The sequence below is a fragment of the Calliphora vicina genome, chromosome 2, assembly GCF_958450345.1.
Source record: "Calliphora vicina chromosome 2, idCalVici1.1, whole genome shotgun sequence".
NCBI lineage: Eukaryota > Metazoa > Arthropoda > Insecta > Diptera > Calliphoridae > Calliphora > Calliphora vicina.
Genome location: NC_088781.1, coordinates 88412754 through 88430242, shown reverse-complemented (window position 1 = coordinate 88430242; position 17489 = coordinate 88412754).

The following is a 17489-nucleotide window of genomic DNA, read 5'->3' as shown; positions in this document are numbered from 1 at the left end:
TCGAAAAATGTCCCAAAATTACACCAGTTTTTAACGACTTCATATAAATCGCAATTTTGGATGTCCCTAAAGAGCTAGGAAGCTAAATTTGTTTATATTTGGATTGCATGAGAATGTAGCTTTCTAATAAGGTATAACTTAAGTAGCTAGGATTAATAGTACCTGATATATATGCGGGTATATCGGACATTTTTCGAAAAATGTCCCAAAATTACCCCAGTTTTTAACGACTTCATATAAATCGCAATTTTGGAAGTCCCTAAAGAGCTAGGAAGCCAAATTTTTTTATATTTGGATTGCTTGAGATTGTAGTTTTCCAATGAGGTATAACTTAAGTAGCTAGCTAAAACAGTACCCGATATATATGCGGGTATATCGGACATTTTTCGAAAACTGTCCCAAAATTACCCCAGTTTTTAACGACTTCATATAAATCGCAATTTTGGAGGCCCCTAAAGAGCCAGGAAGCTAAATTTTTTTATATTTGGATTGCTTGAGATTGTAGCTTTCTAATAAGGTATAACTTAAGTAGCTAGGATTAATAGTACCTGATATATATGCGGAGCTAGGAAGCCAAATTTTTTTATATTTGGATTGCTTGAGATCGTAGTTTTCTAATAAGGTATAACTTAAGTAGCTAGCTAAAACAGTACCCGATATATATGCGGGTATATCGGACATTTTTCGAAAACTGTCCCAAAATTACCCCAGTTTTTAACGACTTCATATAAATCGCAATTTTGGAGGCCCCTAAAGAGCCAGGAAGCTAAATTTTTTTATATTTGGATTGCTTGAGATTGTAGCTTTCTAATAAGGTATAACTTAAGAAGCTAGGATTAATAGTACCTGATATATATGCGGGTATATCGGACATTTTTCGAAAAATGTCCCAAAATTACCCCAGTTTTTAACGACTTCATATAAATCGCAATTTTGGATGTCCCTAAAGAGCTAGGAAGCCAAATTTTTTTATATTTGGATTGCTTGAGATCGTAGTTTTCTAATAAGGTATAACTTAAGTAGCTAGCTAAAATAGTACCCGATATATATGCGGGTATATCTGACATTTTTCGAAAAATGTCCCAAATTACCCCAGACTTCATATAAATCGCAATTTTGGAGGCCCCTAAAGAGCTAGGAAGCTAAATTTGTTTATATTTGGATTGCATGAGAATGTAGCTTTCTAATAAGGTATAACTTAAGTAGCTAGGATTAATAGTACCTGATATATATGCGGGTATATCGGACATTTTTCGAAAAATGTCCCAAATTACCCCAGTTTTTAACGACTTCATATAAATAAAATGAGAATGTAGCTTTCTAATAAGGTATAACTTAAGTAGCTAGCTAAAATAGTACCCGACATATATGCGGGTATATCAGACATTTTTTGAAAAATGTCCCAAATTACCCCAGTTTTTAACGACTTCATATAAATCGCAATTTTGGAGGCCCCTAAAGAGCTAGGAAGCTAGATTTGTTTATATTTGGATTGCATGAGAATGTAGCTTTCTAATAAGGTATAACTTAAGTAGCTAGGATTAATAGTACCTGATATATATGCGGGTATATCGGACATTTTTCGAAAAATGTCCCAAAATTACCCCAGTTTTTAACGACTTCATATAAATCGCAATTTTGGATGTCCCTAAAGAGCTAGGAAGCCAAATTTTTTTATATTTGGATTGCTTGAGATTGTAGTTTTCTAATAAGGTATAACTTAAGTAGCTAGCTAAAACAGTACCCGATATATATGCGGGTATATCGGACATTTTTCGAAAAATGTCCCAAAATTACCCCAGTTTTTAACGACTTCATATAAATCGCAATTTTGGATGTCCCTAAAGAGCTAGGAAGCTAAATTTGTTTATATTTGGATTGCATGAGAATGTAGCTTTCTAATAAGGTATAACTTAAGTAGCTAGCTGAAACTGTACCCGATATATATGCGGGTATATCGGACATTTTTCGAAAACTGTCCCAAAATTACCCAAGTTTTTAACGACTTCATATTAATCGCAATTTTGGAGGCCCCTAAAGAGCCAGGAAGCTAAATTTTTTTATATTTGGATTTCTTGAGATTGTAGCTTTCTAATAAGGTATAACTTAAGTAGCTAGCTAAAATAGTACCCGACATATATGCGGGTATATCAGACATTTTTCGAAAAATGTCCCAAATTACCCGAGTTTTTAACGACTTCATATAAATCGCAATTTTGGAGGCCCCTGAAGAGCCAGGAAGCCAAATTTTTTTATATTTGGATTGCTTGAGATTGTAGTTTTCTAATAAGGTATAACTTAAGTAGCTAGCTAAAACAGTACCCGATATATATGCGGGTATATCGGACATTTTTCGAAAACTGTCCCAAAATTACCCCAGTTTTTAACGACTTCATATAAATCGCAATTTTGGAGGCCCCTAAAGAGCCAGGAAGCTAAATTTTTTTATATTTGGATTGCTTGCTTAAATCGCAATTTTGGATGTCCCTAAAGAGCTAGGAAGCCAAATTTTTTTATATTTGGATTGCTTGAGATTGTAGTTTTAGATTGTAGCTTTCTAATAAGGTATAACTTAAGTAGCTAGCTAAAATAGTACCCGATATATATGCGGGTATATCAGACATTTTTCGAAAAATGTCCCAAATTACCCCAGTTTTTAACGACTTCATATAAATCGCAATTTTGGATGTCCCTAAAGAGCTAGGAAGCCAAAGTTTTTTATATTTGGATTGCTTGAGATTGTAGTTTTAGATTGTAGCTTTCTAATAAGGTATAACTTAAGTAGCTAGCTAAAATAGTACCCGATATATATGCGGGTATATCAGACATTTTTCGAAAAATGTCCCAAATTACCCCAGTTTTTAACGACTTCATATAAATCGCAATTTTGGAGGCCCCTAAAGAGCCAGGAAGCTAAATTTTTTTATATTTGGATGCTTGCTTAAATCGCAATTTTGGAGGCCCCTAAAGAGCTAGGAAGCTAAATTTGTTTATATTTGGATTGCATGAGAATGTAGCTTTCTAATAAGGTATAACTTAAGTAGCTAGGATTAATAGTACCTGATATATATGCGGGTATATCGGACATTTTTCGAAAAATGTCCCATATTACCCCAGTTTTTAACGACTTCATATAAATCGCAATTTTGGAGGCCCCTAAGGAGCTAGGAAGCCAAATTTTTTTATATTTGGATTGCATGAGAATGTAGCTTTCTAATAAGGTATAACTTAAGTAGCTAGCTAAAATAGTACCCGACATATATGCGGGTATATCAGACATTTTTCGAAAAATGTCCCAAATTACCCCAGTTTTTAACGACTTCATATAAATCGCAATTTTGGAGGCCCCTAAAGAGCTAGGAAGCTAAATTTGTTTATATTTGGATTGCATGAGAATGTAGCTTTCTAATAAGGTATAACTTAAGTAGCTAGGATTAATAGTACCCGATATATATGCGGGTATATCAGACATTTTTCGAAAAATGTCCCAAATTACCCCAGTTTTTAACGACTTCATATAAATCGCAATTTTGGAGGCCCCTAAAGAGCTAGGAAGCTAAATTTGTTTATATTTGGATTGCTTGAGATTGTAGTTTTAGATTGTAGGTTTCTAATAAGGTATAACTTAAGTAGCTAGCTAAAATAGTACCCGATATATATGCGGGTATATCAGACATTTTTCGAAAAATGTCCCAAATTACCCCAGTTTTTAACGACTTCATATAAATCGCAATTTTGGAGGCCCCTAAAGAGCTAGGAAGCTAAATTTGTTTATATTTGGATTGCATGAGAATGTAGCTTTCTAATAAGGTATAACTTAAGTAGCTAGGATTAATAGTACCTGATATATATGCGGGTATATCGGACATTTTTCGAAAAATGTCCCAAAATTACCCCAGTTTTTAACGACTTCATATAAATCGCAATTTTGGATGTCCCTAAAGAGCTAGGAAGCCAAATTTTTTTATATTTGGATTGCTTGAGATTGTAGTTTTCTAATAAGGTATAACTTAAGTAGCTAGCTAAAACAGTACCCGATATATATGCGGGTATATCGGACATTTTTCGAAAACTGTCCCAAAATTACCCCAGTTTTTAACGACTTCATATAAATCGCAATTTTGGAGGCCCCTAAAGAGCCAGGAAGCTAAATTTTTTTATATTTGGATTGCTTGCTTAAATCGCAATTTTGGATGTCCCTAAAGAGCTAGGAAGCCAAATTTTTTTATATTTGGATTGCTTGAGATTGTAGTTTTAGATTGTAGCTTTCTAATAAGGTATAACTTAAGTAGCTAGCTAAAATAGTACCCGATATATATGCGGGTATATCAGACATTTTTCGAAAAATGTCCCAAATTACCCCAGTTTTTAACGACTTCATATAAATCGCAATTTTGGAGGCCCCTAAAGAGCTAGGAAGCTAAATTTGTTTATATTTGGATTGCTTGAGATTGTAGTTTTAGATTGTAGGTTTCTAATAAGGTATAACTTAAGTAGCTAGCTAAAATAGTACCCGATATATATGCGGGTATATCAGACATTTTTCGAAAAATGTCCCAAATTACCCCAGTTTTTAACGACTTCATATAAATCGCAATTTTGGAGGCCCCTAAAGAGCTAGGAAGCTAAATTTGTTTATATTTGGATTGCATGAGAATGTAGCTTTCTAATAAGGTATAACTTAAGTAGCTAGGATTAATAGTACCTGATATATATGCGGGTATATCGGACATTTTTCGAAAAATGTCCCAAAATTACCCCAGTTTTTAACGACTTCATATAAATCGCAATTTTGGATGTCCCTAAAGAGCTAGGAAGCCAAATTTTTTTATATTTGGATTGCTTGAGATTGTAGCTTTCTAATAAGGTATAACTTAAGTAGCTAGCTAAAATAGTACCCGATATATATGCGGGTATATCAGACATTTTTCGAAAAATGTCCCAAATTACCCCAGTTTTTAACGACTTCATATAAATCGCAATTTTGGAGGCCCCTAAAGAGCTAGAAGCTAAATTTGTTTATATTTGGATTGCATGAGATTGTAGTTTTCTAATAAGGTATAACTTAAGTAGCTAGGATTAATAGTACCCGATATATATGCGGGTATATCAGACATTTTTCGAAAAATGTCCCAAATTACCCCAGTTTTTAACGACTTCATATAAATCGCAATTTTGGAGGCCCCTAAAGAGCTAGGAAGCTAAATTTGTTTATATTTGGATTGCTTGAGATTGTAGTTTTAGATTGTAGGTTTCTAATAAGGTATAACTTAAGTAGCTAGCTAAAATAGTACCCGATATATATGCGGGTATATCAGACATTTTTCGAAAAATGTCCCAAATTACCCCAGTTTTTAACGACTTCATATAAATCGCAATTTTGGAGGCCCCTAAAGAGCTAGGAAGCTAAATTTTTTTATATTTGGATTGCTTGCTTAAATCGCAATTTTGGATGTCCCTAAAGAGCTAGGAAGCCAAATTTTTTTATATTTGGATTGCTTGAGATTGTAGTTTTAGATTGTAGCTTTCTAATAAGGTATAACTTAAGTAGCTAGCTAAAATAGTACCCGATATATATGCGGGTATATCAGACATTTTTCGAAAAATGTCCCAAATTACCCCAGTTTTTAACGACTTCATATAAATCGCAATTTTGGAGGCCCCTAAAGAGCTAGGAAGCTAAATTTGTTTATATTTGGATTGCTTGAGATTGTAGTTTTAGACTGTAGGTTTCTAATAAGGTATAACTTAAGTAGCTAGCTAAAATAGTACCCGATATATATGCGGGTATATCAGACATTTTTCGAAAAATTTCCCAAATTACCCCAGTTTTTAACGACTTCATATAAATCGCAATTTTGGAGGCCCCTAAAGAGCTAGGAAGCTAAATTTGTTTATATTTGGATTGCATGAGAATGTAGCTTTCTAATAAGGTATAACTTAAGTAGCTAGGATTAATAGTACCTGATATATATGCGGGTATATCGGACATTTTTCGATAAATGTCCCATATTACCCCAGTTTTTAACGACTTCATATAAATCGCAATTTTTTAGGCCCCTAAGGAGCTAGGAAGCCAAATTTTTTTATATTTGGATTGCTTGAGATTGTAGTTTTAGACTGTAGGTTTCTAATAAGGTATAACTTAAGTAGCTAGCTAAAATAGTACCCGATATATATGCGGGTATATCAGACATTTTTCGAAAAATTTCCCAAATTACCCCAGTTTTTAACGACTTCATATAAATCGCAATTTTGGAGGCCCCTAAAGAGCTAGGAAGCTAAACTTGTTTATATTTGGATTGCTTGAGATTGTAGGTTTCTAATAAGGTATAACTTAAGTAGCTAGCTAAAATAGTACCCGATATATATGCGGGTATATCAGACATTTTTCGAAAAATGTCCCAAATTACCCCAGTTTTTAACGACTTCATATAAATCGCAATTTTGGAGGCCCCTAAAGAGCTAGGAAGCTAAATTTTTTTATATTTGGATTGCATGAGAATGTAGCTTTCTAATAAGGTATAACTTAAGTAGCTAGGATTAATAGTACCTGATATATATGCGGGTATATCGGACATTTTTCGAAAAATGTCCCAAAATTACCCCAGTTTTTAACGACTTCATATAAATCGCAATTTTGGATGTCCCTAAAGAGCTAGGAAGCCAAATTTTTTTATATTTGGATTGCTTGAGATTGTAGTTTTCTAATAAGGTATAACTTAAGTAGCTAGCTAAAACAGTACCCGATATATATGCGGGTATATCGGACATTTTTCGAAAACTGTCCCAAAATTACCCCAGTTTTTAACGACTTCATATAAATCGCAATTTTGGAGGCCCCTAAAGAGCCAGGAAGCTAAATTTTTTTATATTTGGATTGCTTGCTTAAATCGCAATTTTGGATGTCCCTAAAGAGCTAGGAAGCCAAATTTTTTTATATTTGGATTGCTTGAGATTGTAGTTTTAGATTGTAGCTTTCTAATAAGGTATAACTTAAGTAGCTAGCTAAAATAGTACCCGATATATATGCGGGTATATCAGACATTTTTCGAAAAATGTCCCAAATTACCCCAGTTTTTAACGACTTCATATAAATCGCAATTTTGGAGGCCCCTAAAGAGCTAGGAAGCTAAATTTGTTTATATTTGGATTGCATGAGAATGTAGCTTTCTAATAAGGTATAACTTAAGTAGCTAGGATAAATAGTACCCGATATATATGCGGGTATATCAGACATTTTTCGAAAAATGTCCCAAATTACCCCAGTTTTTAACGACTTCATATAAATCGCAATTTTGGAGGCCCCTAAAGAGCTAGGAAGCTAAATTTGTTTATATTTGGATTGCATGAGAATGTAGCTTTCTAATAAGGTATAACTTAAGTAGCTAGGATTAATAGTACCTGATATATATGAGGGTATATCGGACATTTTTCGAAAAATGTCCCAAAATTACCCCAGTTTTTAACGACTTCATATAAATCGCAATTTTGGATGTCCCTAAAGAGCTAGGAAGCCAAATTTGTTTATATTTGGATTGCATGAGAACGTAGCTTTCTAATAAGGTATAACTTAAGTAGCTAGGATAAATAGTACCCGATATATATGCGGGTATATCAGACATTTTTCGAAAAATGTCCCAAATTACCCAAGTTTTTAACGACTTCATATAAATCGCAATTTTGGAGGCCCCTAAAGAGCTAGGAAGCTAAATTTGTCTATATTTGGAGTGCATGAGAATGTAGCTTTCTAATAAGGTATAACTTAAGTAGCTAGGATTAATAGCACCTGATATATATGCGGGTATATCGGACATTTTTCGAAAAATGTCCCAAAATTACCCCAGTTTTTAACGACTTCATATAAATCGCAATTTTGGAAGTCCCTAAAGAGCTAGAAAGCTAAATTTGTTTATATTTGGATTGCATGAGAACGTAGCTTTCTAATAAGGAATAACTTAAGTAGCTAGGATAAATAGTACCCGATATATATTTCAGACATTTTTCGAAAAATGTCCCAAATTACCCCAGTTTTTAACGACTTCATATAAATCGCAATTTTGGAGGCCCCTAAAGAGCTAGGAAGCTAAATTTGTTTATATTTGGATTGCATGAGAATGTAGCTTTCTAATAAGGTATAACTTAAGTAGCTAGGATTAATAGTACCTGATATATATGCGGGTATATCGGACATTTTTCGAAAAATGTCCCAAAATTACCCCAGTTTTTAACGACTTCATATAAATCGCAATTTTGGAGGCCCCTAAAGAGCTAGGAAGCTAAATTTGTCTATATTTGGATTGCATGAGAATGTAGCTTTCTAATAAGGTATAACTTAAGTAGCTAGGATTAATAGTACCTGATATATATGCGGGTATATCGGACATTTTTCGAAAAATGTCCCAAAATTACCCCAGTTTTTAACGACTTCATATAAATCGCAATTTTGGATGTCCCTAAAGAGCTAGAATAGTACCCGATATATATGCGGGTATATCAGACATTTTTCGAAAAATGTCCCAAATTACCCCAGTTTTTAACGACTTCATATAAATCGCAATTTTGGAGGCCCCTAAAGAGCTAGGAAGCTAAATTTGTTTATATTTGGATTGCATGAGAATGTAGCTTTCTAATAAGGTATAACTTAAGTAGCTAGGATTAATAGTACCTGATATATATGCGGGTATATCGGACATTTTTCGAAAAATGTCCCAAAATTACCCCAGTTTTTAACGACTTCATATAAATCGCAATTTTGGATGTCCCTAAAGAACTAGGAAGCCAAATTTGTTTATATTTGGATTGCATGAGAACGTAGCTTTCTAATAAGGTATAACTTAAGTAGCTAGGATAAATAGTACCCGATATATATGCGGGTATATCAGACATTTTTCGAAAAATGTCCCAAATTACCCAAGTGTTTAACGACTTCATATAAATCGCAATTTTGGAGGCCCCTAAAGAGCTAGGAAGCTAAATTTGTCTATATTTGGATTGCATGAGAATGTAGCTTTCTAATAAGGTATAACTTAAGTAGCTAGGATTAATAGTACCTGATATATATGCGGGTATATCGGACATTTTTCGAAAAATGTCCCAAAATTACCCCAGTTTTTAACGACTTCATATAAATCGCAATTTTGGAAGTCCCTAAAGAGCTAGAAAGCTAAATTTGTTTATATTTGGATTGCATGAGAACGTAGCTTTCTAATAAGGAATAACTTAAGTAGCTAGGATAAATAGTACCCGATATATATTTCAGACATTTTTCGAAAAATGTCCCAAATTACCCCAGTTTTTAACGACTTCATATAAATCGCAATTTTGGAGGCCCCTAAAGAGCTAGGAAGCTAAATTTGTTTATATTTGGATTGCATGAGAATGTAGCTTTCTAATAAGGTATAACTTAAGTAGCTAGGATTAATAGTACCTGATATATATGCGGGTATATCGGACATTTTTCGAAAAATGTCCCAAAATTACCCCAGTTTTTAACGACTTCATATAAATCGCAATTTTGGATGTCCCTAAAGAGCTAGGAAGCCAAATTTGTTTATATTTGGATTGCATGGGAACGTAGCTTTCTAATAAGGTATAACTTAAGTAGCTAGGATTAATAGTACCTGATATATGCGGGTATATCGGACATTTTTCGAAAAATGTCCCAAAATTACCCCAGTTTTTAACGACTTCATATAAATCGCAATTTTGGATGTCCCTAAAGAGCTAGAAAGCTAAATTTTTTTATATTTGGATTGCATGGGAACGTAGCTTTCTAATAAGGTATAACTTAAGTAGCTAGGATTAATAGTACCTGATATATATGCGGGTATATCGGACATTTTTCGAAAAATGTCCCAAAATTACCCCAGTTTTTAACGACTTCATATAAATCGCAATTTTGGATGTCCCTAAAGAGCTAGGAAGCCAAATTTTTTTATATTTGGATTGCTTGAGATTGTAGTTTTCTAATAAGGTATAACTTAAGTAGCTAGCTAAAACAGTACCCGATATATATGCGGGTATATCGGACATTTTTCGAAAACTGTCCCAAAATTACCCAAGTTTTTAACGACTTCATATAAATCGCAATTTTGGAGGCCACTAAAGAGCCAGGAAGCTAAATTTTTTTATATTTGGATTTCTTGAGATTGTAGCTTTCTAGTAAGGTATAACTTAAGTAGCTAGCTAAAATAGTACCCGATATATATGCGGGTATATCAGACATTTTTCGAAAAATGTCCCAAATTACCCCAGTTTTTAACGACTTCATATAAATCGCAATTTTTGAGGCCCCTAAAGAGCTAGGAAGCTAAATTTGTTTATATTTGGATTGCTTGAGATTGTAGTTTTCTAATAAGGTATAACTTAAGTATTTAGGATTAATAGTACCTGATATATGCGGGTATATCGGACATTTTTCGAAAAATGTCCCAAAATTACCCCAGTTTTTAACGACTTCATATAAATCGCAATTTTGGATGTCCCTAAAGAGCTAGGAAGCCAAATTTGTTTATATTTGGATTGCATGGGAACGTAGCTTTCTAATAAGGTATAACTTAAGTAGCTAGGATTAATAGTACCTGATATATGCGGGTATATCGGACATTTTTCGAAAACTGTCCCAAAATTACCCCAGTTTTTAACGACTTCATATAAATCGCAATTTTGGAGGCCCCTAAAGAGCCAGGAAGCTAAATTTTTTTATATTTGGATTTCTTGAGATTGTAGCTTTCTAATAAGGTATAACTTAAGTAGCTAGCTAAAACAGTACCCGATATATATGCGGGTATATCGGACATTTTTCGAAAACTGTCCCAAAATTACCCAAGTTTTTAACGACTTCATATAAATCGCAATTTTGAGGCCCCTAAAGAGCTAGGAAGCTAAATTTGTTTATATTTGGATTGCACGAGAATGTAGCTTTCTAATAAGGTATAACTTAAGTAGCTAGGATTAATAGTACCTGATATATATGCGGGTATATCGGACATTTTTCGAAAAATGTCCCAAAATTACCCCAGTTTTTAACGACTTCATATAAATCGCAATTTTGGATGTCCCTAAAGAGCTAGGAAGCCAAATTTTTTTATATTTGGATTGCTTGAGATTGTAGTTTTCTAATAAGGTATAACTTAAGTATTTAGGATTAATAGTACCTGATATATGCGGGTATATCGGACATTTTTCGAAAAATGTCCCAAAATTACCCCAGTTTTTAACGACTTCATATAAATCGCAATTTTGGATGTCCCTAAAGAGCTAGGAAGCCAAATTTTTTTATATTTGGATTGCATGGGAACGTAGCTTTCTAATAAGGTATAACTTAAGTAGCTAGGATTAATAGTACCTGATATATATGCGGGTATATCGGACATTTTTCGAAAAATGTCCCAAAATTACCCCAGTTTTTAACGACTTCATATAAATCGCAATTTTGGAGGCCCCTAAAGAGCTAGGAAGCTAAATTTGTCTATATTTGGATTGCATGAGAATGTAGCTTTCTAATAAGGTATAACTTAAGTAGCTAGGATTAATAGTACCTGATATATATGCGGGTATATCGGACATTTTTCGAAAAATGTCCCAAAATTACCCCAGTTTTTAACGACTTCATATAAATCGCAATTTTGGATGTCCCTAAAGAGCTAGAAAGCTAAATTTGTTTATATTTGGATTGCATGAGAACGTAGCATTCTAATAAGGTATAACTTAAGTAGCTAGGATAAATAGTACCCGATATATATGCGGGCAGACATTTTTCGAAAAATGTCCCAAATTACCCCAGTTTTTAACGACTTCATATAAATCGCAATTTTGGAGGCCCCTAAAGAGCTAGGAAGCTAAATTTGTTTATATTTGGATTGCATGAGAATGTAGCTTTCTAAAAAGGTATAACTTAAGTAGCTAGGATAAACAGTACCCGATATATATGCGGGTATATCAGACATTTTTCGAAAAATGTCCCAAATTAAAATAAATAGTACCCGATATATATGCGGGTATATCAGACATTTTTCGAAAAATGTCCAAAATTACCCCAGTTTTTAACGACTTCATATAGATCGCAATTTTGGAGGCCCCTAAAGAGCTAGGAAGCTAAATTTGTTTAGATTTGGATTGCATGAGAATGTAGCTTTCTAATAAAGTATAACTTAAGTAGCTAGGATTAATAGTACCTGATATATATGCGGGTATATCGGACATTTTTCGAAAAATGTCCCAAAATTAAACCAGTTTTTAACGACTATTTGGATTGCTTGAGATTGTAGTTTTCTAATAAGGTATAACTTAAGTAGCTAGCTAAAACAGTACCCGATATATATGCGGGTATATCGGACATTTTTCGAAAACTGTCCCAAAATTACCCAAGTTTTTAACGACTTCATATAAATCGCAATTTTGGAGGCCCCTAAAGAGCCAGGAAGCTAAATTTTTATTTGGATTTCTTGAGATTGTAGCTTTCTAATAAGGTATAACTTAAGTAGCTAGCTAAAATAGTACCCGATATATATGCGGGTATATCAGACATTTTTCGAAAAATGTCCCAAATTACCCCAGTTTTTAACGACTTCATATAAATCGCAATTTTGGAGGCCCCTAAAGAGCTAGGAAGCTAAATTTGTTTATATTTGGATTGCATGAGAATGTAGCTTTCTAATAAGGTATAACTTAAGTAGCTAGGATTAATAGTACCTGATATATATGCGGGTATATCGGACATTTTTCGAAAAATGTCCCAAAATTACCCCAGTTTTTAACGACTTCACATAAATCGCAATTTTGGATGTCCCTAAAGAGCTAGGAAGCCAAATTTTTTTATATTTGGATTGCTTGAGATTGTAGTTTTCTAATAAGGTATAACCTAAGTAGCTAGCTAAAACAGTACCCGATATATATGCGGGTATATCGGACATTTTTCGAAAACTGTCCCAAAATTACCCAAGTTTTTAACGACTTCATATAAATCGCAATTTTGGAGGCCCCTAAAGAGCCAGGAAGTTAAATTTTTTTATATTTGGATTTCTTGAGATTGTAGCTTTCTAATAAGGTATAACTTAAGTAGCTAGCTAAAATAGTACCCGATATATATGCGGGTATATCAGACATTTTTCGAAAAATGTCCCAAATTACCCCAGTTTTTAACGACTTCATATAAATCGCAATTTTGGAGGCCCCTAAAGAGCTAGGAAGCTAAATTTGTTTATATTTGGATTGCATGAGAATGTAGCTTTCTAATAAGGTATAACTTAAGTAGCTAGGATTAATAGTACCTGATATATATGCGGGTATATCGGACATTTTTCGAAAAATGTCCCAAAATTACCCCAGTTTTTAACGACTTCATATAAATCGCAATTTTGGATGTCCCTAAAGAGCTAGGAAGCCAAATTTGTTTATATTTGGATTGCATGAGAACGTAGCTTTCTAATAAGGTATAACTTAAGTAGCTAGGATAAATAGTACCCGATATATATGCGGGTATATCAGACATTTTTCGAAAAATGTCCCAAATTACCCCAGTTTTTAACGACTTCATATAAATCGCAATTTTGGAGGCCCCTAAAGAGCTAGGAAGCTAAATTTGTTTATATTTGGATTGCATGAGAATGTAGCTTTCTAATAAGGTATAACTTAAGTAGCTAGGATAAACAGTACCCGATATATATGCGGGTATATCAGACATTTTTCGAAAAATGTCCCAAATTACCCCAGTTTTTAACGACTTCATATAAATCGCAATTTTGGAGGCCCCTAAAGAGCTAGGAAGCTAAATTTGTTTATATTTGGATTGCATGAGAATGTAGCTTTCTAATAAGGTATAACTTAAGTAGCTAGGATAAACAGTACCCGATATATATGCGGGTATATCAGACATTTTTCGAAAAATGTCCCAAATTAAAATAAATAGTACCCGATATATATGCGGGTATATCAGACATTTTTCGAAAAATGTCCAAAATTACCCCAGTTTTTAACGACTTCATATAGATCGCAATTTTGGAGGCCCCTAAAGAGCTAGGAAGCTAAATTTGTTTAGATTTGGATTGCATGAGAATGTAGCTTTCTAATAAAGTATAACTTAAGTAGCTAGGATTAATAGTACCTGATATATATGCGGGTATATCGGACATTTTTCGAAAAATGTCCCAAAATTACCCCAGTTTTTAACGACTATTTGGATTGCTTGAGATTGTAGTTTTCTAATAAGGTATAACTTAAGTAGCTAGCTAAAACAGTACCCGATATATATGCGGGTATATCGGACATTTTTCGAAAACTGTCCCAAAATTACCCAAGTTTTTAACGACTTCATATAAATCGCAATTTTGGAGGCCCCTAAAGAGCCAGGAAGCTAAATTTTTATTTGGATTTCTTGAGATTGTAGCTTTCTAATAAGGTATAACTTAAGTAGCTAGCTAAAATAGTACCCGATATATATGCGGGTATATCAGACATTTTTCGAAAAATGTCCCAAATTACCCCAGTTTTTAACGACTTCATTTTAATCGCAATTTTGGAGGCCCCTAAAGAGCTAGGAAGCTAAATTTGTTTATATTTGGATTGCATGAGAATGTAGCTTTCTAATAAGGTATAACTTAAGTAGCTAGGATTAATAGTACCTGATATATATGCGGGTATATCGGACATTTTTCGAAAAATGTCCCAAAATTACCCCAGTTTTTAACGACTTCACATAAATCGCAATTTTGGATGTCCCTAAAGAGCTAGGAAGCCAAATTTTTTTATATTTGGATTGCTTGAGATTGTAGTTTTCTAATAAGGTATAACCTAAGTAGCTAGCTAAAACAGTACCCGATATATATGCGGGTATATCGGACATTTTTCGAAAACTGTCCCAAAATTACCCCAGTTTTTAACGACTTCATATAAATCGCAATTTTGGATGTCCCTAAAGAGCTAGGAAGCTAAATTTGTTTATATTTGGATTGCTTGAGATTGTAGTTTTCTAATAAGGTATAACTTAAGTAGCTAGGATAAATAGTACCCGATATATATGCGAGTATATCAGACATTTTTTGAAAAATGTCCCAAATTACCCCAGTTTTTAATGACTTCATATAAATCGCAATTTTGGATGTCCCTAAAGAGCTAGGAAGCCAAATTTTTTTATATTTGGATTGCTTGAGATTGTAGTTTTCTAATAAGGTATAACTTAAGTAGCTAGCTAAAACAGTACCCGATATATATTTGGATTGCTTGAGATTGTAGCTTTCTAATAAGGTATAACTTAAGTAGCTGGCTAAAATAGTACCCGATATATATGCGGGTATATCGGACATTTTTCGAAAACTGTCCCAAAATTAACCCAGTTTTTAACGACTTCATATAAATCGCAATTTTGGAGGCCCCTAAAGAGCTAGGAAGCTAAATTTTTTTATATTTGGATTGCATGAGAACGTAGCTTTCTAATAAGGTATAACTTAAGTAGCTAGGATAAATAGTACCCGATATATATGCGGGTATATCAGACATTTTTCGAAAAATGTCCCAAATTACCCCAGTTTTTAACGACTTCATATAAATCGCAATTTTGGAGGCCCTAAAGAGCTAGGAAGCTAAATTTGTTTATATTTGGATTGCATGAGAATGTAGCTTTCTAATAAGGTATAACTTAAGTAGCTAGGATTAATAGTACCTGATATATATGCGGGTATATCGGACATTTTTCGAAAAATGTCCCAAAATTACCCCAGTTTTTAATGACTTCATATAAATCGCAATTTTGGATGTCCCTAAAGAGCTAGGAAGCCAAATTTTTTTATATTTGGATTGCTTGAGATTGTAGTTTTCTAATAAGGTATAACTTAAGTAGCTAGCTAAAACAGTACCCGATATATATTTGGATTGCATGAGAATGTAGCTTTCTAATAAGGTATAACTTAAGTAGCTAGGATTAATAGTACCTGATATATATGCGGGTATATCGGACATTTTTCGAAAAATGTCCCAAAATTACCCCAGTTTTTAACGACTTCATATAAATCGCAATTTTGGATGTCCCTAAAGAGCTAGGAAGCCAAATTTTTTTATATTTGGATTGCTTGAGATTGTAGTTTTCTAATAAGGTATAACTTAAGTAGCTAGGATTAATAGTACCTGATATATATGCGGGTATATCGGACATTTTTCGAAAAATGTCCCAAAATTACCCCAGTTTTTAACGACTTCATATAAATCGCAATTTTTTATGTCCCTAAAGAGCTAGGAAGCCAAATTTTTTTATATTTGGATTGCTTGAGATTGTAGTTTTCTAATAAGGTATAACTTAAGTAGCTAGCTAAAACAGTACCCGATATATATTTGGATTGCTTGAGATTGTAGCTTTCTAATAAGGTATAACTTAAGTAGCTGGCTAAAATAGTACCCGATATATATGCGGGTATATCAGACATTTTTCGAAAAATGTCCTAATTACCCCAGTTTTTAACGACTTCATATAAATCGCAATTTTGGAGGCCCCTAAAGAGCTAGGAAGCTAAATTTGTTTATATTTGGATTGCATGAGAATGTAGCTTTCTAATAAGGTATAACTTAAGTAGCTAGGATTAATAGTACCTGATATATATGCGGGTATATCGGACATTTTTCGAAAAATGTCCCAAAATTACCCCAGTTTTTAACGACTTCACATAAATCGCAATTTTGGATGTCCCTAAAGAGCTAGGAAGCCAAATTTTTTTATATTTGGATTGCTTGAGATTGTAGTTTTCTAATAAGGTATAACCTAAGTAGCTAGCTAAAACAGTACCCGATATATATGCGGGTATATCGGACATTTTTCGAAAACTGTCCCAAAATTACCCCAGTTTTTAACGACTTCATATAAATCGCAATTTTGGATGTCCCTAAAGAGCTAGGAAGCTAAATTTGTTTATATTTGGATTGCTTGAGATTGTAGTTTTCTAATAAGGTATAACTTAAGTAGCTAGGATAAATAGTACCCGATATATATGCGAGTATATCAGACATTTTTTGAAAAATGTCCCAAATTACCCCAGTTTTTAATGACTTCATATAAATCGCAATTTTGGATGTCCCTAAAGAGCTAGGAAGCCAAATTTTTTTATATTTGGATTGCTTGAGATTGTAGTTTTCTAATAAGGTATAACTTAAGTAGCTAGCTAAAACAGTACCCGATATATATTTGGATTGCTTGAGATTGTAGCTTTCTAATAAGGTATAACTTAAGTAGCTGGCTAAAATAGTACCCGATATATATGCGGGTATATCGGACATTTTTCGAAAACTGTCCCAAAATTAACCCAGTTTTTAACGACTTCATATAAATCGCAATTTTGGAGGCCCCTAAAGAGCTAGGAAGCTAAATTTTTTTATATTTGGATTGCATGAGAACGTAGCTTTCTAATAAGGTATAACTTAAGTAGCTAGGATAAATAGTACCCGATATATATGCGGGTATATCAGACATTTTTCGAAAAATGTCCCAAATTACCCCAGTTTTT